This window comes from Cryptotermes secundus, unplaced genomic scaffold, assembly GCF_002891405.2.
Source record: "Cryptotermes secundus unplaced genomic scaffold, Csec_1.0 scaffold428, whole genome shotgun sequence".
NCBI lineage: Eukaryota > Metazoa > Arthropoda > Insecta > Blattodea > Kalotermitidae > Cryptotermes > Cryptotermes secundus.
The window spans coordinates 961,445-989,169 of NW_019720711.1; the positions used below are offsets into that span (position 1 = coordinate 961,445).

Sequence of the window (27,725 nt, forward strand, 5' to 3'; positions counted from 1 at the left end):
ACCTGTCGTCTTGACAGATTACTGATGATGATGATGATGATGATGATGATGATGATGATGATGATGATGATGATATAGAAAGCCTAATAAGGTACGTAATCTTCGAAAGTGGATGAAGTAGCAAGTCAGTAAAGTGACAGATGAATAAAACTGATTGAAATCTCTGGCATAAGTTCCAAAGTTGAGATTAATATCTTTGTGACTGAGAGTGGGAAATGTGACAACAAAACTCTCTTTGTGGAATACACAATGTCAAGTGCAGATGCTGTGTACCCAGGTCAAAGGTCACGAGTGAGTCACGAGTGGTTACTCATGTGCTCGAACAAATGACGGATTGCTTCTTACGGTACTAAATCCTTGAAAACGGAGAGGAGACAAAGATGAACTTGTGATGGACTGTCAACACAGTTATTTGCAATGGCTGATTTACTTTCTAATGAACTGGACTCTTGGACATCAGGGCATCTCTTTTTCCCACAGCGCTGTCACGAACCGACATGACATGAGTGATAAGTTTTCAAGGGCTGTGGTCTCTTGGTGTCAGGAAATTTTTCATGCTCCAGAGAGTTAAACGAGTCGCTTGCAGCGATGTGACATGTATATATGCCATCATTTCTTGACCACAACAGCCAGATCGAGTGGCTGGCTTTCCTGCCTCGTATTTAGGAAGTCTCTATTTGAATATCGATTTAAAACCGACTATGTTGACTGAAATAATCCTTAAATTTCCTCGGTGTATCCATAAAAAATGTTGGGATAATTCCCTTCGATAGTTCAAAGCACTTCTCGTGTTAGTCTCGTTGCCAGAAAGCAGGAAAAAATTATCCAGTAGAAAGACACCCAGTAAATTTCCGTCACGTCAGTAGAAGTTCAAACATTGAAGTGCGGCTGTAATAAAACATAAACATCCAGGAAACCTTAATATCAGATTGAAATCGGGCAATAGTCATACAGTTCAGTTCACAATATTCTGTCTTTCCCCTTCTCGCTAAATCTCAAGGAATAAATAATATTATATAATAGCATCCTGTTGCACTTTTCGTTTAGTGACGATTAGTTTTTTACAGTATCAGGTGCAACTCTATATTCTATTAAATGTATTAACTTTAAAAGTTTAAAAGTTCATCACTATATGTTTCGACCAGTTGTCAAAAATGTTGGCGAGGAGACTGCTGTTTTCTGTTGTTGCTTATGTTCTTAAATACATATATATAAGTCCTCTTGATACGCATATGTGTTTGAGTTTGTAGGTTGTGTTCTGTGCTGCTTGTTTTTTTCTCTCTCGAGCAATATAAGCAACAACTGAACACGGCAGTTTCCTCGTCAAAGATTTTAACACCTGATGATAACCACACTGGTCGAAATAGGTAGTGATGGATTTTTAAACTTTTAAAGTTAATAAATTTTATAGAATATAGTGTTGCACGTGATACTGTAACTAATCGACCCTAACTTAAGAATTGGCCGCGCCATAGCCCAAGCGGTTAGTCGCTGGCTTCCCACCGCGGCGGGCCGTGTTCGATCCCAGGTTTGGCCAAGTGGGATCTGTGGTGGACAAAGAGGCGCTGGAGCAGGTTTTCTCCGAGTACTTCGGTTTCCCCTGCTAATCTTCATTCCACCAATTGCTGCACAATCACCCTCACCTATCATCTGGGGGCTGGTACAATAGGTCAGAAGTGGCCGCAGTACAAGGGACTTAGTCCCACCCCACTAGCAATAAAAAACTTAAGAATTGAAATGTATAAAACTATTATTTTACTGCTCGTTTCGAAAATGTGGGGCACGCGGTAGCGTAGTTGGTTGAGGCACAATGCTACAAGCCGGAAGGTCACGGGTTCCATTCCCAATGAGGTCATTGGATTTTTTTCAATTGACCTAATTCTTCCAGCCTCACTATGGCCCTGGGGTCGACTCAGCCTCTACTAGAAATGAGTACCAGGAATCTTCCTGGGGGTAAAGTGCGACCGGCGCGTAAGGCTGACATCATCGCGATCTGTGAGCCGAATATCTAGAGAAAATGTGGGAGCCTCGACGTCTCACAACCCTATGGGCCTCCACGGCTTCTAACAGGGATAACTTCGAATATGTGTCAAACGCGGTACCTCACTCTAAGGAAAGAAAATAACGCTGAGTGTTTTTGAAAAGAGAGTGTTTAGGATAATGTGTCGATCAGATAGGGGAGATGGTTGGTTAGGGAGACAATTGCACATTGAAGAAGTTCATAATTTGTACTCTTTACTTTATAGCGGAATCATTAACGTGATCTATTCAAGAAGAATGATTTTGGGAGGGATATATTACACACATATATCCAAAATTGTAGTCGGACGCTACTTAGGAGACATGCATACCTGGAAAGATAGGCGCAATTAGAAAATCAAGAAAGAGTGTCTGGATGTGCAAAGGATTAATTTGAGTGAGAATAGGTGCAGGACTGGGCAATTGTGAAGGAGGCTGTTAATATTCAGGAGGGATTAGCAACATAAATACGGACATGAGATGTGCAAAGACCATTTTAGTTGGAAGACTCAGCAAAGGAGACCAAATGTACTGCGCAGGCGTAGATGAACCAGTAATATTAACATGGATCTTAAAAAAGTAGAGCCAGATTACATCAGTTGGTATAACAACAGGCTACGGGTTGGACTGCCGGGGTTTGATTCCCGGCAGAAGGAACAGTTTTCTCTATTCCTCAGTGTGCAGATAGGCTCTGTGACACACCCAGCCTCTTATCCAAAGAGTATTCTTTCACAAAGGGTAAATCTGCTGGGGCATGAAGATGACCGCTCACCTGCGTGTAGCATCGAAGTCAACAATGGTGGAGCAAACCTCTGCTCTCTCGTATATCTTCATAGAATCTTAATTAATTAATCTAAGAAACAATATAACTTTTAGATTTCATCTTAAAAAATAGTGTATCAGAATATGGTAGAGATTCAGCTGGCACAGGATAGTATACAGCGATAGATTCTTGTAAACACGGCAGTGAAGCCTAGGTTTCCATAAAGGGTGGGATATTTATTAAACAACTGAACATCTCCCAGTTTCTCAAGAAGGACTTCACGTCATGAAAGTGGTTAATCGCATTTTATAAATTGAGAAGTAAGACTCCCTGTCAATTTTAAGTGAGAATATTATTATGTTGTGTTTGTAAGAAATTCAGGGACAACTAAAATACGACTTTTAATTTTCAACATAATAATACCAAGAAGCTTATGAGTAACATTATAATTCCCCTGGCGACGTCGCCAGCTTAAACCCGTGAGGAGGCTGTCAGCTTAGACAACGGAAATGCGCTCTGTAAGAGGATCGAAGAATTTAAGATTGTTAGATATAATTACGAATGACATTTCGAGAGAGAGTTTCGGATTGTACTCTCCGTAGAAGAAAAGATTGAATTCTGCAGAGAGAAAGTACTGCAATATGTGGAGTCCGTAGTGAACGAAAGCTTGTAGAATTCTTAATAAGATCTTTTGATTTAAATGCGCGGAGAAGAGTTGGGAAAATGGGAATTCGGATGAAAGTGGGTCACAGTCTACTCCATGACGAAGAAATAGTAGAAGAAGCAGAAGAAAAAGAAAGAAAGGAGAAGAGGGATAAAACAGAAGAGTTAAAACTACGTGCAATTTTTGCAACACATAACAATATTTACAGAGATGACTGTGAAATGTACAAGTAGATCTAACTTAGTAAATATGAACGTTGAGTTTTCTGTGGGTCATGCTAATGCTGTAGAATTCGAGGTTCTCCCAGCGGTAATTATGAAGATTTCTATCTTCTGGGATATAAGGCGTGTAGTCCGTTGGAAGTCAACAAGCGTTTCGGAGAAATATGTCGTCTCAATCTTCAGGGTCGAATAATAAGCAAGAAACCAACTGTGCTTGCCACCTGCTTCCACACTGGTTAGTTAGTTAGTTATTGGAGAGGGTGGGTTTCCCCATGCACTTAGACCTGTATTGGTCCATTGTGCTTCCCTCTATGATTTCTACTAGTCTCTATATCCTACTGGTACTGGTGCTTACCATCAGTCCCGCCCAGCCAGCGAGACCGGCTCTACTAGCTGAGAGGTATCTATAATGCTTCCCCCATCTATCAGAGGTATTAGAGACTGCTGTTGGGCGGGAAACGTCCGTTAATTTGGCTCAGTGACCTCCTTTGGAGATATGAGGTTCTTTTACGTGCCGTAAAGCTACGACACGGGACCCACGGCTTAAAGTCCCTCCCGGAGGACTTGTTCCCTGAATTTTTCCGCCCTTAAAAATTCGACGACCTCCGCCGGGTATTTGAACCCGCGTACTACGAGTCATGAGGTGGGAACTTTACCTCTAGATTACGGAGGCCGCTTTCCACACTAGTTTCTTGCATTACTTATTCTTCGATCCTGAAAGTGGAAGTGACATGTTCCTCCGAAACGTCAGTTGACTTTCAACGGATTACATTGAGCTATATCCCAGAAGACAGAATTATTCACTGGACACTGGAACCTAGGACACTGCTAGACTACTTAGGAGAGAAATAATTTGTCCTTGTAGTCGGTTAACTTTATAAAGGCAGAGTCAGAATTGCTTTACGCCTGGGGATTTACCGCCAGTCAGAAGTTCTTCTTGGCGACAAGCCTCTTGAGACTCACAACCGGTTAATTTTATTTTCCAATTGAACAGTTGAGGTTAGAGTCCTTATGTAACATCCTCTCTCACGAGAGGATGGGTCTGTCATTTAAAACTGCTGCTGGTCCTCGCCAACGCAGTCATTATCAGTTCCGAGTCCCATGGGACTAATGAACGCATTTTACCGTCTGAGATTCGAGACTCCGCAAACCTGGAGGGCCAGGTCCCCGTATTTATATCCTCCAGGAAGAGTGTGGTCCGGGTATATCCCAGACACTTCGTTCCCTTTTCGTCGCCCCTTATGACTCACAGGGATAATCTGAAGGTATTCGACCCCGCCTCCACATGGGATATAAAGACAAAATTTCTTCTACATACTAATTCAATTTGTACCTCAGAGGAAACACCTTACTTCGCTACAAAAATAGACCGGTTAATGCTAGAGGGGAAAAGTATCTGTTTATAATGTGCAAAATATGAAACATAAAAACACAATCTGTTGGCGGAATTTAAAATATGTGTATGTTAAAAAACAAGTACATGGAGCACCAATGGGCTTTAAAGGCTTAAAGAAACATAATATAATACAAAATAAGATTTCATGTCTAAATCATATTTATATATGATGCACTGCATGTACTCTTGTACTGTGAGGTCTTTTAAATTCTTTAGATTAATTTTAGTCTGCAGAAATCTCATAAAAACCACCTTTCTCTCAAACTCAAGGGAAAGATCTCTCATGCAGAACCCCATTGACACTCTTTCAGTCGTTCCGGAGGTAAAAAATGAGGACAGACTGCGTCTATTTTGTACCATGAACAGAGAGCGTATAATTTCTCCTGAAAGTGTAAAACCAATTCAAAATAATAAATAATATAGCTGTAAAGACATTTCAGATGCTTAGTCCCATGTGATTTACCTTGACTACGTTAACTTGGAAAATAAATGGACTGGTGTTCGGTAGAACATGGTTGGTCACTGGGACATGTACGGTTGCGTAACAATCGCCATTTAAATATTTTTCACACTCATAAGGGATGATTGGCTTACGCTGACACAAATATTTCAGAAAAATTATCAATATCTCTTAAAACGATACAAGAATAAAGTCCATCTAACTATTAAAGCTATTTCAGTTCTGAGCTAGGCTTTCAGCCATGTAATCTTCATGTTTCCTGGTATTTCTCAGTTCCTCCAGGAAGATGCTTCCTTTAACGTTATTTCCAAATTAGCATTCAGTGTTATATGGCCATTAACTCTGTATAACGTATACAATTGAAGAAGTGTCGTTTAACAACGAATCAATCATATTGGGGTCCTAAGTTTTAGTCTATTGTTTTCTCTAACTATGATTTTTAAAAATCGTAGAATGGAAGAGACGTGATGAATAATTTGAGAATAATGTGGAATGAAGAAGTTGTGACTATTTCTACGCTACCGTCCTAGCGTAATTCGTACAGACTCATTCTGTAACACGGGTAAATCAACTGGCTCAACTCACTGTATGATTCTCTATGGATCGTTCGAATGAACGTGCATGTATCAAAGTTCATAATTCTTTTGGGCGTTCCGTATGTATGACTTACCTATTTTATTATAATTTATTCGACGTTTTTGTAAGTTTCCTTTCGTCAACATTGGAGTATGTTTGGAATTCTGGATATAATTGTAGAATATGTTTAACACTGTTGAATACATCAATATTTCAGTATGGTCAAATATACCTTGTACTAGTATTGCTAGTTCTGCTTGCTTACACCGAGGGAATGTTTGAATATGTTTTCCGAAAAGCAACATTACTGTTGAAATGGGATTCTGTTTTTAATTAAATCTGATTTATAATAATGACTACATCTAGTAATCGATCCTACTGTACACAGTGACTTTAGTATATAATTAATAAATAATTACTATATTTATAACACAGCATAATGTGATATTTCAATTTTATATTCTCTTCTCTCCCTATTAGTCGTATTCAGTTTTGTAGTAGATACAAAATAACTACGCTCTACTTGTAGACGGAAACGTTGTCGTGTATATCTACACTGCATATAACTACCTTCAAAGTGTGGAGCCCTTCTGGAGAGGCTGAGAGTCGCTCGGTTAATCAAGGAACTGTCCGCCCCCAAAGGAAGTCGGAGGTCCTTTGCCGTGTTCACAAGATCCAGTCCCTGAACATTATCTTGAGCCAGTTCCATCCAGTCTACACTTTCGCACATGATTTCTTTCAGATCTGCTCAATATTGTCGCGCGTAAGGCGGTGGCATGACGGATAATAAGAGGTTATGGATTTAATGATTGGATTTATTGGCACTTTTTTACTATTTTTTTTCTTTGGTACTACAGCCCCAGTGGGCCTAGGCCTACCTCCATGAACTTCTCCGTTCACTTCGATTTTTCTAGATCTACACATTCGGTAGGACCCCTTGGGCGGGTGATAAGCTTGTCGCAAGGCCTCTACCTGTACACAAACACAGCAAAACGCACACACACAAACTAAACATCCATTCCCTGAGTGGGATTCGAAGCCACGATCCCGACTTCCAAGCGAGCGAAGACAGTGCATGCCTTAGACCGCGCGGCTACCGTGACCGGCAGTGTATAAGAATAATATGTAAGAATTCAGTGCGTACCTCACAGGAAACAGATCCGAACCCACGATCCCGGCTTCCGAGCGAGCGAAGACAGTACATGCCTTAGACCGCTCGGCTATCGTGACCAGCTTCTTTACAATTTCATTTGATTATAACAGCTAACTCCTTCTGAATGCCGTATAAAGAACCTCCATGAAGAATCTCTCATGAATCTTTCACTAATCTCGAATGTATCTCTACTCCCTTTCAATCCCTACTCTTCTTCTACTCTTTGAATGAGTCTCAGTCTGTCTCATGTTACGACCGACGGTCAGTTGCGCCAGTCTGTCTTTAAATAAAGCACCCATCTGGGGCTTACGTCAAAATTTTTCATTACAGTAAGACCGTTTGGGGTTTGTTGATGTTGGACACACTCTTTGACAAGAGGATAGATCAGTCGTTTAGAATTCTCGGGTCCGAGGCCAGTGGGACTCTCGACCATATTTTACTCTGTCAGATTCGAGACTTCCATTTTTGTCTTCTCCTACGACTTTCAGGGCTACGGTGGAGGTTTTCGACATCGCCTCCACATGGTGGTACTACTTGAAGTCAGAGTGATAATTACTTTTTTCTTGTATTCCATATACGCGTTCATGATAGAAAAAATTACATTTCAAATTTTCAGTTTTAAAAATTCAACAATTTCCATGTTACAAGGGTGATACGTCGTTTTGAAACTGGCCTGTCTTCCTTGTTTATCTCTGTTGTACTTTAAACTTACTACAGGCGAAATAAAACTTTAACTGAATTTCAAGGTTACTCCAACAACACAAAAAGTTGGCTGGTTTCTGAAGAGAATGAGATAATACCAAGATAATGGATTTTGCATTCCGTCAGATACCAGCGCAGTGCACAGTTGTCAGCATTGCATTTCTTACTAGATCTAAAATTTTGTGACGATGGTACGTTGGTACAAGTATTAAGTTTTTGGACATTATCCATCGTTTTGTCTTTATCTAAAAACAGTCCTGTTTATTTTTCAAAACACAAAGTTTCTGAGACGATTTTGTCTCTGTCTTCAGGTAAAACTTATTCTGTTTGACACAGAGATAGGGACTAGCTCTATCTATTGAGCCCAACAGAGTAGGTTTTACCTGAAGACGGATACAGAATCCAGTCTCCGAAACGTTGTGTTTTGAAAAATAAACAAGACGAGTTTTAAATATAGATAAGACGATGGATAATGTCCAAAAACATAACAATTGTATCGCATTTCTGAATTTGTGTATGTTTCATTAAGAAAGTCTACTTATATGATACTGATCTATCCTGAGAAGTACCAAAGCATGAATTAAGGCATGAGTTAAACTTATTGCAGTGGAATGTAAGGGGGACTTATTTTAAATTTCATAGATACAAATATTACTACTATATATGAATTTAAGAATGTTCTTCTTTATCATCTCAAGAGTCTTGATTCTTTTTCATTTCATTATTCTAGCAATATATGGCGAAGAATTTAAATTATGCATCTCCTCATTAAGTATTTTGCTCGATTTTCATCTTACACCCTGCCTCTTAGGTCAAAACATTATCCCAGCACTTTGTTGTCTTACATCTTCAATATATGTTTTTATCCTGGGACGGGAACCGAGTTTGTCATGTGATATTTAGCAGAAGATAATACTATAGGTATGCCGGTTACGGTAGCTGAGCGGTCTAAGGCGTGCACTGTCCTCGCTCACTCGGAAACCGGGATCGTGGGTTCGAATCCCACTCAGGGCATGGACGGTTGTGTGCGTTTTTCTGTGTTTGTGTACAGGTAGAGGCCTTGCGACGAGCTGATCACCCGCCCAAGGAGTCCTACCGTATGTGTAAGATCTAGAAAAACCGAAGTGAACGGAGAAGTTCATGGAGGTAGGCCTAGGCCCACTGGGGCTGTAGTGCCAAGGGAAAAATATACTATAGGTATAGCAACTTCGCAATCAATGCCACCAGGATTAAACATATAAACAAATTAATGCATATGTCATTATGATGACAGTCACCCAAAAAACGTGAGCAGGTCAGTATTCAAATACCGAAACGTTGTATATATGAAATATAATAGTGAACATATCCAAATTAGCCATTTTCGCGGGACTTTAGAAATGTATCTATAGGGCAAGAACAAAGCGTTGCATAAACTAAAGAATGAACATGGCTGAATAAACGGTTTCATGAGAGCCAACATTACATAGCAGGTCAGAATTAGCGTGAGTTGCCCAGCAAGATGGCTGCTACCAGGTTTGCGAGTGACAGGAGAAGATGGGGGGTTTGGTGCTTCAAAGGCTCGTTCCCAAGCTCTAAATTAGGCAGACTACTTAATGAAACTACCGTCTCAGAATCTGTGCGCTCATGAAAAAATAAAATCATCTAAAGAAATTATATGGAGTTCGTTTTCATATTTCATATGTCATAATTAGTTATCAAATTATACCCCAATCAGCACATTGACTTACAGATTGTACAATCTGATTGTCAATAATGAAGAGAATAAAAAAATATGTCGTATTGTGGATGTTTTGTGACTGAGTTGACTGTCTCGTATGAATGTAAAAATATTATTAAATGCAAATACTTTGCACTTAAATGGGTAAAATGAAGCCACGTCCCACGTAGAGTAAACAAGTGTAAGAACATGAATTTTTTAGAAATACAGTAGTAGAGCTATGGGGTCCTACGACAGAATTTTTATGCCAAGGAAAGTTGACATGTAGAGGAAAATTACGCATTGAAACTCCCGTAATTTGCTGTCTTCGCCTAATCTTTTTAGGATTCATAAATAAAATATCCGAGAGGGATAGGATATTTAGTTGCAAAGGAAAAATGAGAAATGCGCACAAAATTTTTGCTGGCGTACGTGTAAATAAAATCGTTGCATTGATTGCCTACGAATAGAATCGTGGAGTGGACGGGCTCAGGATAGAGCATAAAGGGAGGAAATATGAAGACGGCAATGAAAATTCATATTCCATGGGAGCAGGGACTCTGTTGACCAGCGCAGTAACTTCTACATTTTTCAACTATACAATCATTAAAACCATGAAGTTTTAACAAAGTTACAGTATCATGTTTTTATTCTAAAGTTATATATTGCACTTATTTACCCCGAAAATAAATTGATAAACTAATGGTGATCCTGTTGTACTTTTTGTCCTTATACATTATATGCAAAAGAACAATTTAAAGGCATGTATTAACACCCTCTAATTTCTACGTTAGTTAATGCGCCTTTACGTCTTCGTCTATCAGTGCCATCGTGTGACAAATCAAGCAACCAAACCTTTATCCGTCGTCTCTGATTACCCACAATTCAACGTAAATATTGTAACGCGCCACTTCTCGTGTTCATTCGGCTGCTCTGAGGTTATGTTCTTTTATCTGTTTGATTTACACGTGTCTGTTATTAAATTAAGGGCTTAATGTGATGTAAATCTTTCGAGTATTGAATGTGTTCTGTGTGTTGAAGTGTTTGAAGGTGCATAAATGGTTTTAATCCAAGGCCCGGAACACAAGAGTGTACTGGATATCACAGAGGATCTGACCGAGACAGCCATGAGTGAAGGTAAGGGGTTTTGTTGCAGCTAGAATATTATTCTCCGTTCTTCAGTTTGTACTGTGATACACGACACGCGCTCTTTCCAAGCATCGGTAGAGAGAGACAGACCTATGCTTTAATATTAATGTTTCCTTCTTCGTACACATAGTATGGAGAAGTGATTTAATGGGGCAAATCTGTTTAACTGCAGAAGTATGTTTCAGGTGTTTGTGGTTCAGAATATGTACTGAACGTCTCTTCTTTCTGTACGAACATATAGAGAAATTTGTGGCGTGTATTTTGCAGGCCCCATCCATTAAATACAGAGAATACCTCGTGATTACAATATATATACTCAATTTATACGCACGAATACATTTAAATAACACCTTTATTAGTGTTCTTCATGAAGTAATAAAAAATCGCGTTTGGTCATGTTTGTCCGTGTGTATGACTGTCCGTATCTTTGAGAACTACTGCTTGAAGTAGTTCATACCAGTCTATAAAGAAACTGTTGTATATAAGCTCATAGTGGACTTCTCCATATGTCTCATGAACTATTTCACATAGCCGCGCCATAGCTCAAACGGTTAGTCGCTGGCTTCCCACCGCGGCGGCCCGGGTTCGATTCCGGGTCTGGTCAAGTGGGATTTGTGGTGGACAAAGTGGCCCTGGGGCGGGTATTCTCCGAATACTTCCGTTTTCCCTGCCAATCATCTTTCTTTCTTTCCTTGGCACTACAGCCCCAGTGGGCCTAGGCCTACTTCCATGAACTTCTCCGTTCACTTCGGTTTTTCTAGATCTTACACGTTCGGTAGGACTCCTTGGACGGGTGATCAGCTTGTCGCAAGGCCTCTACCTGTACACAAAAACAGAAAAACACACACACATAAACTAAAGATCCATGCCCTGAGTGGGATTCGAACCCACGATCCCGGTTTCCAAGCGAGCGAAGACAGTACATGCCTTAGACCGCTCGGCTACCGTGACCGGCCCTGCCAATCTTCATTCCACAAAATTCTCCATCATCATAATCACCCCGGGGCAGGTACAATAGGCCAATCAATGGCCGCCGTGCCGAGTGCAACCAGCTGGACTCCACCCCCCCCCCACACCCCCCACTAGCGAATTAAAAATACTGTTTTCTTCTCAAGAACTATCCCGATTCATGTAAATTAGTCACTTCTTCATGCAGGTAAATTAGTCAGTTCTCGGTTCGCGTAAATTGGCTGGTTTCTGGGTCACGCAAATTAGGCAATTTTTATTCCACGTAATTTTCTTAAACTAAACGGAGCGCTTCACTCGTATATTATGCGAGCAAATGCATCTTGCGTTTTGATAAACGTGGCAAGAAATATACGTCATTCAATTCTCTATCTTTGTTTAACAATGCTTTCTCAGCTGAGTATTGCATGTAATGCTGAAGTGATTTCTGGATATGAGTGATAAACGGGAAAATTGTGGAAAGACTCTATACTACATTTGAAGGCAACATGAGGGTATTTTAATAGATACAGCATTGAAAACCTCACTCAGTAGAGCTCGCCCCTGGATGGGGAATATATTCATATCATAAACACAAAATATATAGGCCTATAACCAGGTTTGTTTTCGACATTAATAAATCGACTTAATGTTTCGTCCTACAAGAAGCCTAAAGAAGATTAATTTAACTATGAAATGACTTTTTCGAGTATGACAGAGTAAACAGAATTTAGAATACTCATATAACAATCTCAATTGAGTATAGTGTGATCTTAAAATGTATTATTCATTTATCTGGGGGACACGCGGTAGCGCAGTTGGTTGAGGCACTATGCTACAAGCCGGAAGGTCGCGGGATAGAATCCCGATGAGGTGGATTTTTCAATTTACCCAATACTTCCGCCTGCTTTATGGTCCCGGCGTCGTCTCAGTCTCTAACAGAAATGAGTATCAGGAATATTCCTGTGAGTATATGGTGGCCGGCGCGTAAGGCTGACAACCTCACCTCCATTTATGAGCCAGTTTTAGAAAATGTGGGAACCTCAACATCTCACAACCCTATGGGCCTCCACGGCCTGTTACAGGGGTACCTCTATTTACTCATTTATCTGGTCAAGAAATCCCATGACATTTTAAATTCTATATGATTAATGTATCATCGACATATCCGCGATAGTCTTGTGTTTTGGTGTTTGTTGAGGGTTTTGTAGATCATGGTATGTTTCAGGTGTTGGATGAATGTTTAGGCTAGGATTGCTGACGTGGGTGCTCCCATTGTTAGCTCCTCGTCTTGTCTGATAATTCTTTTATTGAACTGTAAATAGTTATATTCGAGAAAAATATCCAATACACATATATAATTCCTCTTCCTTTTCTTTGCTCGTGTAAAGGTCATTCTTCAAGGTGTTTTTTATTGTGTTCCTCAGTTACATATTTGGGGTGTTTTTTAATTCGCATAGTGAGGGGGGGGGAGTCCAGCTGGGTCCACTCCGCAGGTCGGCCACTTATTGGCCTATTGTTACCTGCCCCTGGTGATTATGATGGTGGAGAATGTGATGGAATGAAGATTGGCAGGGGAAACCGAAGTATTCGGAGAAAACCTGCCCCAACGCCACTTTGTCCACCACAAATCCCACTTGACCAGACCCGGGCTCGAAACCGGGCCACCGAGGTGGGAAGCCAGCGACTAACCGCTTGAGTTATTACGCGGCCTTAGTTGGGGTGTTAGTGTACGTGTTTTCAATGTCAAACGAGCAAAGTTTCATACTTTTTGCCTATTTTGGTGTTTATGAGGAATTTTGAGAGATGGTGTGAATTGTAAAGGTTGAATACGTTTAGTAACATTAGTGCTTCGTTTAATAATGTGTTTATGTGTTTCGCTATTTTGTATCCGGGACTTTCTTCCCAATTGACTATTGGTCGTGTAGGTTTGTCATGTTTATGCCATGTAACGTATGTTTGGGGCTCTCGAGTTCATGTTGATGTATTTCAATTTATTATTTGTATTTATTATTTTATTGGATTTATACGTATGATTTGTTACAGTTTATTTGTAATGTCTTGTGGTAATTTTGTGAAATTGTTTTTAGTAATTAACTCTTCAATTATCTTTTGTAGTCGTTTTTGTATAGTATAATTAACATGTTCCCTTTGTCGGCTTTTGTTATGATTAATTTACTTTGATTAATTTTGTGTCTTAAGCTTTTAATTGTTTTCCATTAAAGATGTTCTTCTTTGGTGTAAATCTTTTGACGTCTCTCTTTTAAAGTGTGTTTATTTGTAATCTTATTCGCAACTCATTGTCTCATATATCCTTTGTATTTTTTTGGTAATTGACGCATGATTGTGTCTGCTTCGATCGCAGGAGTTTGTGGTGTAGGATATATTTTAGTCCTTTGTTTAGGGGTTGCATATCTATGTCAGTGAAAACAACACTTGATACTTGCTAAGCTTATAGAAGATAAAAACAAACAAACGAACTCCGTGATTTTAGTCCGCAAGCGAACTATACCGACATATAGAAGATAAAGTACATAAATTAGACATAAAGGACGAAGTAAAGTTTTGGTAAACTAAGAAACAAAACCTCAACAAAACTTTGTATTAACTACATACTCAAAATGGCAAACAATGGGGAAACTTGTGGAATATAATAAATCAAAACATCACAAATATACTAGATATGAAAATGAGTATAAAATATAGGGACATAAATACTAAAATAAGGAACCAAATAGCGGGAAGCATCTACAGATAAAAGAACCAGCCATACCTATTATAAACGAAAGGAAAATCTAACTAAGCACCAGAGTTTGCATGTATAACTTTGCCGCCCTTATCCTGGGGGATATAAATACGGGGACCTGGACCCACATTTTGGGGGAGTGTCGAATCTGAGACAGTAAAATATGGTCGTTAATCCCGTAGACTCAGACCCTACAACGACTGCGTTGGCGAGGGCTAGCAGCAGTTGTTAAAGACAGACCTGTCCTTGGGTCACATCAACAAACTCGTAACTGTCTGACCGTAACAAAAATTTGGTCTTGGGCCGCAGATGGGAGCTTGACACAAGACAGACTGGCTGCCTGACCATCGGGCGTAACATAGACGTAACTTTGAACTTGGCTTTGGAGATGGTAGCCTGATTATATGTTTTATCATCAGAACCCTTTACAACCTGACATATCTTATTAATTTTGGCCTTGTTCTGTTGTGGGTTTTAATCTAATTTGTTGTGCAGGGGCATATATGCTCAGTAGCTAACGCGTCTCCAACCACCCAACATTACATTAGATTACTATTCTCCGGGCATATTTAATGAATGTCAAACAATACACCGAAATGTATGGCGCTTAACCCCTTTTATTAACATTAGAAAGTTAGTACACTACATGAAACAGACACTAAATTGTAGGATTTCTCACAGCGGTGGGATATAACACAGTGTAGTCTGTTGAAAGTTAACAGAGTCGGCCTTCCGCCCGCTTTCACGCTGGTACGTTGCTCGGCTTATTCGATCCTGAATATGGAGGCGATATGTCCCTTCGAAAGTTCTGTTGACCTTTATTGGACTATACAATGATATAGAGCCGGAATAGCTCAGTAGGTACAGCGACTGGCTACAGGCTGAACAACCGGGGACTCGGAGTTCGAGTCCCGGTAGTGTCAAGAATTTTCACTTCTCCATGTCGTCCAAACCTGCTCTGAGGTCCACCCAACATCCTATCCACTGGGTACTGGAGGCGCTTTTTCCGGTGGTAAAGCGGCCGGAGCGTGAAACTGACAACTCACCTCCAGCTAGCTCCGAGGTCAAGAAAATGTGGATCTGTACATCCACTCCCCCAAATGAGGTCACTAAAAGAAGTCCCATGGATTGATGGTACTCGAAACTTCTGCCACTTTACCTGCTGCTGTATTCTCCTCCAGTCTCTCTGCCGTAGGTCTATGTCAACCAGTCCAAACTCCTGTCGTCAGCAAACGTTATTACGTGACTATCAACATCAACATTCCTGTGGAAAGAAATGCTAAATGACTCGAAGGGAAATGTAGTAAATTTGTTGATGGGGAAGCACATAGCTCGAGGATGTTGTGTAGGGGGACGATTAACTGAAATTCTTTGCGTGGCCTCAGTTTATCACAATATTCCGTAATCAGAAACAATTCTATTGAAATTATGTCCCTCTCCCAGTCTTATAGCCTGTTTTCCTAATGTCTGTATCGTTCTCCCATCTCCTTCATGGTCTTCCAATCAACCGCTTTCTAATAGATTTCTCTGAACTTTCTCTACAACATTAGTTCTGTCAGTCCAGTCTTGCATAAACTTCTTCATATTACAAACTTATCGTTTCTAGGTGCTCTGTGTTATTCCCGAAATTCCTCATTATGAAATACCTTTTTTGTCTCAATTAATTCGTTTCTCGAAGACACAAATACTTTCCGGAAATGTCTGTTTTGAGACATTTCCTCGGGTAAGAGACCTAATATTCTTAACATGTACGATTACACTTGGTCGTCGACTTACGACCGACTTCCGTTCTGACTGACTGGTCGTAAGTCGATCTGGTCTATGTCGGCCATGTATTTTTAACCTTTCTAATCTTTTTATCATGTTTATAATTTATTTTTAAGAATTTATTATTAATTTTTTTTTTATCGTAAGTGCGGCCGGTCGTAAGTCACATAGGTCGTAAGTCGACTACCAAGTGTAATGTGTTCTATAGGCCAGTTTTTCACTTATAAAATAAATTGAGTTAGGTATTCGACCTAAAACAAGAACTGATTATAAACTTGTGTAATGCCTTTAAGACGAAACGAACAAATGAAAACCAAGCATGATAGCAAGACGTAAAGGAAGCAATATTAAAACTAGAAATGTAAGATATTTTTCGTGGATATTTCTTTCTCCCCGTTCCCCCTGCCTCTGTCAGTAAAATTTAACTGAGCCCATTTGCATGCAAAAGAAATAGGGAGAATAAAAATGTCTGTCATCCGGTGCGACATCTTGACGCCAATATCTGGAAATAAAACATAATTAAAAACGCCAGTGATGGCATTAAAAGGGAGTTTCAGTTTGAGAACTGAGCTAGGGCTGCCTCTGAAAGATGAATATTGGTGTCATGGAAGAGATATAGCATCTGGATGCTCTTAAAGGAATGCTTTCTATTGTTTGGATATAGCAAGAACAGAAGAGATACAAAAAGAAAAAATTGAAAGCGGGGAACTTACAACAGAATGACTGACTCATTCACAGGATATTATCACAATATGTTATATATATATATGTATGTTACCGCCAGGTGCCGCTGGGGAGATAGGGGTCATCCGTTGCGCAGCATGTCACAATATATTATATATACATCATTTTGAAACCGTCCGTTCTTGATGGAATGTATTTTTTTAACGTAGTGAATCACAGGGAAGAAATCTGACTTGCTCATTTGAGACGCCAGTAATAGGAATTTGAAAGTTATAATGCAAACACTAAGCTCTCTTCCTAGAACGATTGCCATTAACATCATTTACACAACGACTTCAAACGCAGAGAAATTAACTTGAATGATCAGTAGACGAAGAACTGGAGGGGAGAAATGGTGGTGTATTTGAACGTACTCCAGGAATTGCTCTTGACAGAATGGTGAGTCTACCACAGAGGTCAGGACATCCGGTACAGAAGACTAGGTTCGATCGGACTCTATTCCAGGTAAAAAATGTATAAATTAAGCTCTACCCTATCCTGTTCTCTCAGATAAATTAAGGGACGTCAACTGGGAAAGGGGGAGATATTATTTATTAGCCTGTATAATAGTGTCTCATGTTAGTGACTATATAGATATACGGTTTGGATTGAAAATTGGATTTATTGTGCTTATACATTCAACTTGGAACTACACATAATTACACCGATATCGCTGATCTATACTCTTTGCATCTCATCGTTATACGCACACTAGGGTTCTCAGTCTTTATTAGCCTTATCCTGGCAACGGATTTCGACACATAATTATACCAGTCTCACTGTAACTGCAGCACACATAAAGACTTTTTTCACAGCCGCGCTCTTGCAACTCAATTAACTCGTTGCCGTCATTTCTCAATCATCTTCGACTGCCTTCTCAAGAGACTCCCTCAGTTACTTCCTCTGCTCAAAGTCAAAGTTCAAAGTTACATTGCGACTGACGGTCAGTCAGTCAGTCAGTCAGTCAGTCAGTCAGTAAGTAAGTCTTGGTGCCGAGCCCCATTTGGGGCTCATGACCAGATATTAATTATTACCATTTGACAGTTACGGTCTTGTTTCTGTAGGGCGCCTTCTCTGACGAGAGGACGGGTCTGTCTTTTGTATATGCTGCTGGCCCTTGCCAGCGCAGTCTTACTCGGGTCCGAGTCCCTTGGGACTCGCAACCATATTTTACTGTCTCAGAATTGAGACTTCCCTTTTCGTCGCCTCCTACGACTCGCAGGGTCACGGTGGAAGTTTTCGACCCCGCCTCCACACGGGGTTCCTATCCCCCTCTGCTGTTCTGGGAACCTTGTCATATAACCTCGGAGAGGACCCAACAGGAAACACAGTTTTTGTCATTATAGCTCAACAGTACCTATATTATTGTTTGCGTATTCGTTGCAGCGGGGAACTGTTTACCGTGTCGTTGTCTAGCAATGAACGTTTACTCTGGCTCCACTGTTCCAGCTTTCAGGCCTCATGTCACATGATATTATTTCTTCAGGAGAAACATGAGTGCCTGAAAGTTAAAACCTAGCCAATTCGCCTAGCTGCCATGCTCTGTGCTTGTACTCGATTCGAGATTCGACAATAATGCCTGCTATCCTGACTGGGACCATTTCGTTTCCTCCTTCAGCACCTCCAAGCATTTTTTACTATAGTACTTCAATTAGGCCACGGCCACTTCCTTTCAAATTCTTTTCAACATATCTTTCAATAACCGTCCTAACATTCAGGGCTCTAGAATCTTGAAACAGAGAGCGTAGGAAATGAACCATACGGTCCAAGAGAGGAAAACACAGAAACTCTATTAGACGTTCATAATGAGACTTGTCTGCAGCTAAACGGCTGTAGGCCATCTCTCTAGGTCTCTACAGACCTTTGTTGGACCTTGGGTGCTCTTTCAGTGTCTTAATCTCTTTACACAGTCGGTAGGACACCTAGGACGGGGGATCAGCCCGTCGCAAGGCCGCTACATACACACAGAGCTAAACAAGCACAGAATAAACGCACACAGACACCCAATTCTCTAGTGAGGTTCGAGTTCACGATCCTAGTGTCTGAGCGGGCGAAGATAGTTCACGCCTCAGACCATGCAGCCACTGTGATCGGCAAATTCAGGCCATATGAGCAGAAATTGTGGATAGAAATAATCCATTATGGAGTAATTATTTATTTACATTTTCAGTTGAATCTCCATTCAGACGGGAATATTCCCAGGACATCAGGCACCATAAGCACTTTCCTCTGTTCATTTATTATACGTGTGATGTTGCTAAGTAGTGTGAGGGAGGGAATCAAGCAGCTTGTATAGAATATCCCACACAGACTGACACTGAACATACGCGACATCTACAGCTGAAGCTGGAACATAAAGAAAATCTCCGAACCAAAAACATGTTAACGCCAACAGAATTAGGAATAATGTTTAGATTACGTAAAATTTGATATTTTCACGGCGGTGACTATGAAGAATGCCGTCTTCAGGGATGTGACGCCGTGTAGATCTTGTGTGAACCGACGTTTTGGAGGAAAATATCGCCTACAGTCTGCAGCCACCTACTTAACGCTAGTTCCTCGCTTGCGAATTATTCTACCTGAAGATGGAGGAGATATGCTCCTCCGAAACGTCAGCTCACACAAGATCTACACGCCACCACATCCCAGAAAACGGAACTGTTCAATGTTCAGATTGCTTGAAGCGTGCATTAAATTTTCAGTGGTGTTAAACATTTACCTGATAGTGAAATCGACATAGGAAATATTTTGCCACAAGCTGCTAACATTGAACTATTATCTTTCTTTCTTCATGTATTAATCAACACCTTTTTTCTGAATTGGGGCTGCATAACTTCGGACGTTATGACAGATGAATTGCAAGGTTCTGGTAGGAAGCAGGCTTGACCTAATTGAGGTAAAATCCCATAATTTCTCTGGAGAGGCTGAAGGAAACCACGAAAAGTATTGCCGGTGTCAGGACCCAGCTTCTTGTCGAGACCCAGAGCAGTGCCTCTAGACCGACATGTTAAATTCTTTCATCTTGAAGTGACACATCTTAAGGAACATGGAATAAGAAAGTTGTTCGCAATTTTGAGGAAGGAGGTGCATTGCGTGACAGTGCTTTAATCTCGTGGAAGGGCATAAAGTAACTGCAAAAAGGAAGGAAATATCTGTCCCTTCACCACCCTGGTCTAACTCTGACATCACATATTATGAATCTGTATTAATAATTGTTAGTGGATTAGTTTGTGGTTTTTATGGCTCCAATGGGGGCACGCAGTAGGGTAATTTGTTGAGGCATTATGCTACAAGCCGGAAAGTCTCATGTTCGATTCCCGATGAGATAATTTGTTTTTTCAATTGACCTAACCCTTCTAGCCGCACTGTGGCCCTGGGGTCGACTCAGCCTCTAACAGAAATAAGTACCAGGGATCTTTTGTGGATGTAAAGGGCGGCCAGCGCGTAAGGCTGACAAACTCACTGCCGTCTGTGAGCCGATTTTCTAGAAATTATGGGAGCCTCGAACTCTCACGACGTTACGGGCCCTCACGGCCTGTTACAGGATAGTTTACTTTTTTATCACTCAAATATCGCCTGAAATAGGTAAAGATATCCCTGTAACAGGCCGTGAAGGTCCATAGGATTCTGAGACGTCGAGGCGCCTACATTTTCTCTAAACAATCGGCTCACAGATGGCGGTAATATTGTCAACCTTAAGCACCGGCCGCCTTTTACCCCCCAGGAAGATTCCCGGTACTCATTTCTGTTAGAGGCTGAGTCAACCTCAGGGCCACAGTGCAGCTGGAAGTATTAAGTAATTTGAAAAAATCCACTTCATCTGGACTGGAACCCGCTACCTTCCAGCTTGCAGCATTGTGCCTCATCCAACTATGCTATCGCGTGCCCCCCCCCCAAGTATCACCTGCTACATATAAAGTCCCTGTCGATCATCGTAGTCCTCAAGAAAAATTGTATATCGCAAATCATTATTTCGTTAAGTCAATATGTAAAAGTCGGAAGGGCAGGCAGAACCGTCGTAAGAAAACAACATACGCGTAGCATATTTTGCTACTGAAATTTTATTTCTCGCTGACTTTGAATTTAATGTTAAATTCATAAGGTAAAAACAGGTGAAGTTTCCCCTGTTCTTAACCAATTAAGCACTACGACATGAGAGCGTAAGGGGGAGTGGATGTATAGATCCACATATTCTTGACCTCTACACTAAATGGAGGTGAACAGCCAACTTCACGACTCAGCCGTTTTAGCTCGGGGAAAAAGACCACAGTACCCATGTGATAGGAGGTTGGGTGGACCCCAGAGTCTACCTGGACGTCTTAGAAAAGAGAAAATTTTTGACCCTATATGGACTCGAACTCCGACACCGCGGCCGTCCAGCCCATAGCCAGTCGCTGTACCGACTGAGCTATCCCGGCTCATTAAATTCATAATATATATCAAAATTTGAGCAGGAAATAAATAAATGCAAATGCAGTAGAAATCTTTACATTCTACAACACAGAATTCGACACACTAACCTAAGAAGGGCAAGTGATTCTTCAGCTATGTATATGTTCGTACCAGTCCCTGAATCTTATTGTCTATACTCATATAGGTTACCTGTCCGATTAGTTACGCAGTGGCTATTTTGCGGGTGTGGAGGCTGTTGATGGTGGATGGTTGTTGTTCAGGACATGACCTTGTGAGAAGGAAGGACATCTGTTCATAGTCCAGTCATTTTTATCATTGAGTACAAGATGGTGTGCACAGTATAACAGCGTTATTTGTCAATGCATAACCCGGCGCTGGGAGGAATAAGAAGTGGGGTTAATATAGACGACAATGGATCACTTACCACGTGATAGAGTACTTTGGCGTTTAGAAGCTTCGGAAGCATAATTTACAATCAACACTTCGTGATCTCGCATATCACTAATTAAACTGTAATGTGTACATTATATTAATTCGTAGCACAAATTTATTGCTGTACTGAGAGATCTCATGTTCTATTTCAGATTCATGACACAACTGCCTCTACTTTTCATTTTGTCTTTTCAAAGCTTCGAGCATTCAGAGTCTAAAGATAAGAATTCAATTGGTGCACCGTAATTCAGTACTGAGTATCGAAATAGAGGGTGACAATTTTTAGTCGCCCCAAGCATTGACCCCCCAACAAAAAAAAAACGAAACAAATTCCGTGATTTTAGTCCGCAAGCGAACTATACCGACCGAGCGACCACCGCTTGTCGGCGAAGTTAGTGTCAACTTTTGAGGATAGAGGGTATAGCGTGGTCAACACAACGAATCCCCACGGTCGTTAATTTCGGTTTTCTAGACCGGAGCCGTTATTTCCTTGAAATAGCTCCTCAATAAACCTCATGAGGTTGAGTAGACCTCGTTCCAAACCCACTACTTCTCAGAAAATCTGGTAGCCGGGAATCGAACCCGGGACCTCTGGATCTGTAGCCAGGAACTCTAAACTCAGGCCCTGTTAGCATCCGTTGGCTCTACACGTGCGACCCGAAGGTCATGGATCCTTGCACAATCAAATTCTTTCCGCGCTTTTCAGCTTCTCACATGCAGAGAGGAAGATGGTCAGTTATTCTGAGCTAACAGGCGTATTTATTTTTAGATCTTTTAATTTGGAAAGCTCCTAAGGCAACTTGTGATCGCATGAGAATAAGATGGAAATACAGCAATGGAGACTATGCAACGAAAGAACGTATATACGAAACACATACGCCCTTCTTCTCCTGATGCAGAAATAATGATATTGCAGAAGGACGGATCAGTGCAGAGAAACCTATATTATTCTCCTTATATATTCATCCTATTGGAAACTTTTTAAAATAGATGTTAATATAATAAGACCTGTCATGCGTTAATATATATATATATCTTCTTTGTACTGTGAGACGTTTATAAGATCCGGGATAACGTAGATGGTATAGCGACTGGCTATGGGCTGGACGACATACGGGGCGCAATTCCCGTCCCGGTAGCGCCAAGAAATTTCTCTTCACCAAGTCGGGTAGACCGGCTCTGGGGTTCACCAAACCGCCTATCGAACGGGTACCGGGGGTTTTCTACTTGAGAATAAAGCGGCCGGTGCGTGATGCTGACCACTCATCTCCAGTTACTGTCGAGATCAAGAAAATGTAGATCTAAACGTCCACCTCCCCATACGCCTTCATGTCTTAATGGCTTAATTAAATAAACACAAGAACAACTTTATTTTTTTTTACCTTATGAGGAGTTTATAATAAATCGAAAATAAAGTTTGATTTAAATTTTGTTTTTAGTTATGGTATTGCATTTCTTCAATATGAGCCAAAGTAAAACATTGCTAACTGTGTCTGACGTATATTTCATCACAAAATTTCTTCCACATACGCGGAAGAGTCAGTAAATAGGTCACAAATGGATATAAATCGCAACACTTGATATTCGAACCAGAAGAAACATTTATTTCTCGATATATCCCCCAACAACACAGATATAATTGTTCCATCTCTTTACCAGTGCGTCGAAAGCCGCATCATAGAAGTTTTTTGACTCTTGTCTGAGCCACTTCCTCACCCTGTTTCAACCTCTTAATCATCAGAGAAAATTTTGCCATATCTCTCGACCCAGTTGTGGACCACTTTACACGACATACACTTCACACCGTAAACAGGAAGCATTTCTTTATTACTAATAAACAAAACAAAAAAAAAAACTCCTTGATTTTAGTCCGCAGTGAACTATACCGACCTAGCGACCGCCGCTTGTCGGTGAAGTTTTGCCGATAGAGGGCGTCGCGTGGTCAGCGCAAAGAATCCCCACACATGTCTTTATTAATATCTCACAAAAAAAAAATGGACAGCAGAAAGCTACTCTTCTTAGTACACTCCTCAAGCACTGTCGCCATTTTGACTACTGAAACCAGCCTCCGAACTTGATGATGAGCGTCTACTATCTAGGCTTTCTTTATTGCAGAAAAAAATTATTTTAAAATACAAGAGAGGCCTAGGCAATGCCCATCCGGCCTTTCTACCTAGGTTGTCATGAAGCTAGACTCTGCTGCTACCTAGTGATAAACATAGAGCACCTATTATTTCCAGTACAGCTGTTTTACTTCCATTCGTGACATATTTACTGACTCTCCCTCGTGGTTTGAAAAGTTTCATGCATATGTACTTCGGGATAAGAAACACGAGAACCGACCAACTATATGAGAACAAATTGATAGATATAATCTGAGTAGTTTCGTAAAAAGAAAGCATAAATATTGATGTCTTGTTGCCTCTTTGCGGAAACTATTGCTATTTATGATGTTATTTATTCATTAAATTTTTTTGGAGTCCTCTCAGTCTAGCTAATTTCTTATGGATTTGGGAGTGGCTTAATCGACCTTGCAATTCAGTTTCATTGTATAACATGAAATTAAGAAGATTAAGGAAGACCAGCAGAGTTTGTGTTGAATAAGACACTTCAGTTTCTGTTTCATGCTGATGATGACAATTTTACTTTTCGAATGAAAATATAAACACCGGAAGGAAAATAATTCGAATTATATTAAGCTGTAATAATTCAACCGACCATGTTTTCATAGCGGTAAGCTTCTAGACTCGTATTCGGAAGCTGCTAGTTTCGAACATCGGCTGAGACACCAACTGTCCTGACTGAGGTCTGTCGTTGATTCCTCAGTCCTTCCAGAAAAATGCCTGTATAATACTTTCCCAAGATGGACATTTCGTCAAGACGTTAGAAGCCTAGTTAGTTATTATATAGTGCCTATGAATCCGCGCTAATCTTATTAAACGAATCCATATAACATTGAGGAGAATACAAACTTCTGGACTGTAAAACCGTGTATTTTGGTAAAATTCCACCGGCATTTCGGAGGAACGTACCGCTTCTATCTTCAGCGTCCAAGAGTAAGCCAAACAAGAAACCAGCAAGAAATAGGCGACAAGCAGGCGATATATTCTTCAAAACGTCTGTTCACTTCTGCTGAGCTGATTGGCGTTACAACCCAGAATACCACAATCCTATAGTCACCAGTATAAGAATATACACACTAACTCCTATAACCCTTAATCTCCATTTGCACTTAACGAGTGCTTCAATTTATCTTTACGAGCCTGTCTGTTTACGATTTGGACGAAATCTATACTTCATGGGTGAATTGTACGATGTAGAGAACTCAATATATATTAATATTGTGACCAGTTATCGGACAACGACCGCGAAGCAAACAACTAGACAACGGCCATTGTTATTCAACAACTTCGTAAATATGCAACAGCTGTTGCTAGGCAGCGGCTCACGCTCACCGATTGAAGTACTGTCGGAAGCGGTGTTTTCTATGGATCCGCCCCAGACTGTGTCACTCGACCGACTGAGTGCAGTGGGAAGAGTTGTTTTGTTAGAGGACTGCTACTGTTCAGTTCTTGTGAGCTGTTGCCGTTAGAAGCTCGTAGCAGAGGCACTGAGTAACCAGAGTAAGGAGAGCGTCCACACTTGAAAGCCGCTACCAGCAACGACAGAAGACACAGCAGACTGAGAACTGCAGAGTGTGTAAAGTAGCGATAACGCTACAGTTACCTGCAGTTATGATCTATAAATGTGCAGTAAAACCGATTACCAATCCACACCCCTTCTGTAGTCACACCGATATATGTGACAGTGTATTATAGGTTTAATGGGAAACGAATTATTCATGTAGACAGATATTGGATGTCATAATTTTATTTTCAAAGTGTGCATAAAGCCCTCTGTTACGAGAGACTTTTCTGTCTTACACGAATTTAAATGTCTTATGGTAGGTTTGTTTCTCGTCTACCACTTTAAGTAAATTTGCAGAAGCAATTTACAAGTGTAACGCTGCAATGCTTCTCGGTTTCATCTCGTTCTGTTGCTATAGCGCGCTTGATTTGATAGAGCAATGACTAGTGAAATGTCTTGTTACTGTATGGGGCTGTACCAGGCCAAGTGCTGGCTGCAAGAAGACAGTTATGACTCCCGCCCAGTGCCATGACGTGTCGTGGAAATTCATATTTGTTGGATGGCATTTCTTTCTCTGCATTCTTGTGTCGTTTGAATTTCCTTGGCACATGGACTTCATGTAAAATTCTGCCGCTGGCGGTATTTAAGCAGCAGTTCTAGTAGTATGCAACGGTACCAACTTGCTACGTGTACATACTCCTCTCTAAGAATCTGATAGTCGCTTACCTAGTAGAAGAAGTCCTTTTATGCAAACCCAATTTTCATTATTTTCTCAAAATACCCGCTGCTGGTTTTCAGCCTGAACCTTTTGCTTCCAACCCACAGTAAACCTGTTGTCTTTCCATCCATCCTTATATCTCCCAAGTGGTCTTTTTCCATCACAATTTCAGACTACATAATTTTCTACATATAAAATTGTTTCTACAAATATTTAATGTCGCGTGACCCAGATCTGTTAACACCTATTGTTAATTTTTGAAATTCTTTGTCAGGTTATATTTTAGAAAATTCATACTAATTTGTGTTACTGTTGATAGCACCTCATAAGTTAACACAACTGTCATTAAGAACCAAACCGTAGTAGCTCAGTCGGTGTAGCGACTGACTACAGGCGGGATGACCTAGCGGTTTGACTTCTGATCCTGGCAGGGGCAAGAATCTTCTCTTCTCCACGTACTACAGGCTGGCTCTGTGACCCACCCAGCTTTCTATCCAATGGGTACCGCAGGCTCTTTCCCCAGGGATGAAGCTGCCGGGGCGTGAAGCTGATGACCCACCTCCATCTAATGCCAAGGTCAAGAAAACTGTGATCTATACATCCACTCCCTCATACGCCTTCGTGGCGTGGTGCTTAATTAGTTAAGCACAGGGATAATTTTACCTTTTTTTGCCATTTAGGCTCATGCACTCATGTGTAAAGTGTAGGAAAGTAGAACTTACTGCGGTGAGATTAACTGTAGCACCATAATATTCATATCATTTCTCAATATCCACCAAACATCTCGAACGAATAGGTCATACTTGAGGGGTCTTAGAATCAAATATCGGTCCGAAGACTGTCTACAACGATTAAAGCTTTTTGATGATTAATAATTCCGTCAAGGCAAATGCCGACACAGTATCTCAAAATAGGCCATCGTCGCTTCTTTACACTTCATAATTTACTAATAATATTATTATTTTGGTTCCGACAGAGTCATTACGTATGCCAGAAATAAATTAATGGTAATCAGCAAGTTGGGTGGAAATCTAGTAGGGAGGACACTTAAGCCAACATGATGACTTCATAAAGCTATTTTTGTTTATAAAACAAAAATAAAGAGACCTAAATAATTAGCGTACGTTTCAGAGTTGTTGCACGTGGAGAGAAACATTTGACAAACAATGTTTTGGACCAAACAAGGCAGTCTGTAAACTGTGACTGCTGTTCTGTGTCGTGATATATTCACTACTGAATTACATTGCTAAATTCTGTTTCACATGGTAGCTCAGTAAGACACCCTTCTTTATTCAGGCAATTAGCATTAATGGTCTACTGTTTTGAAAAATGACCGGTGGTCACGTGCTCCCGGGTGTCATCTGTCCTTATTGAAGCTACTTTGATTTTCTGAGCTTCCCCCAAAGATGCTAAGAAAGAGTCTCCAAACATGTCAAATATTCGACGTTGTATATTTTATAGAGTTGAATCAGCGTCATTAAAACACGTAAGAATGAATCATAAAGCCAAAATGATACTTCAAAGTACTGTTTGTCCCACAGAAACAAAATTT

General features: G+C 40.6%; 1 protein-coding gene across 3 annotated transcripts in view; it reads left to right on the forward strand.

Annotated features, from left to right (window-relative positions):
* Window positions 1-27,725, forward strand: part of LOC111871835 (neuroligin-4, X-linked) — a 756,550-nt gene that overhangs the window by 359,443 nt on the left and 369,382 nt on the right. The window contains exon 1 of one of the 3 annotated variants that reach the window (XM_033754432.1): window positions 10,575-10,790. The exons of the other annotated variants lie outside the window; for them this stretch is intronic. The gene's annotated coding sequence lies outside the window, so the exon portion shown is untranslated. Of the gene's footprint in view, window positions 1-10,574; window positions 10,791-27,725 lie in introns of those variants that run through there. 3 annotated transcript variants of the gene reach the window in all.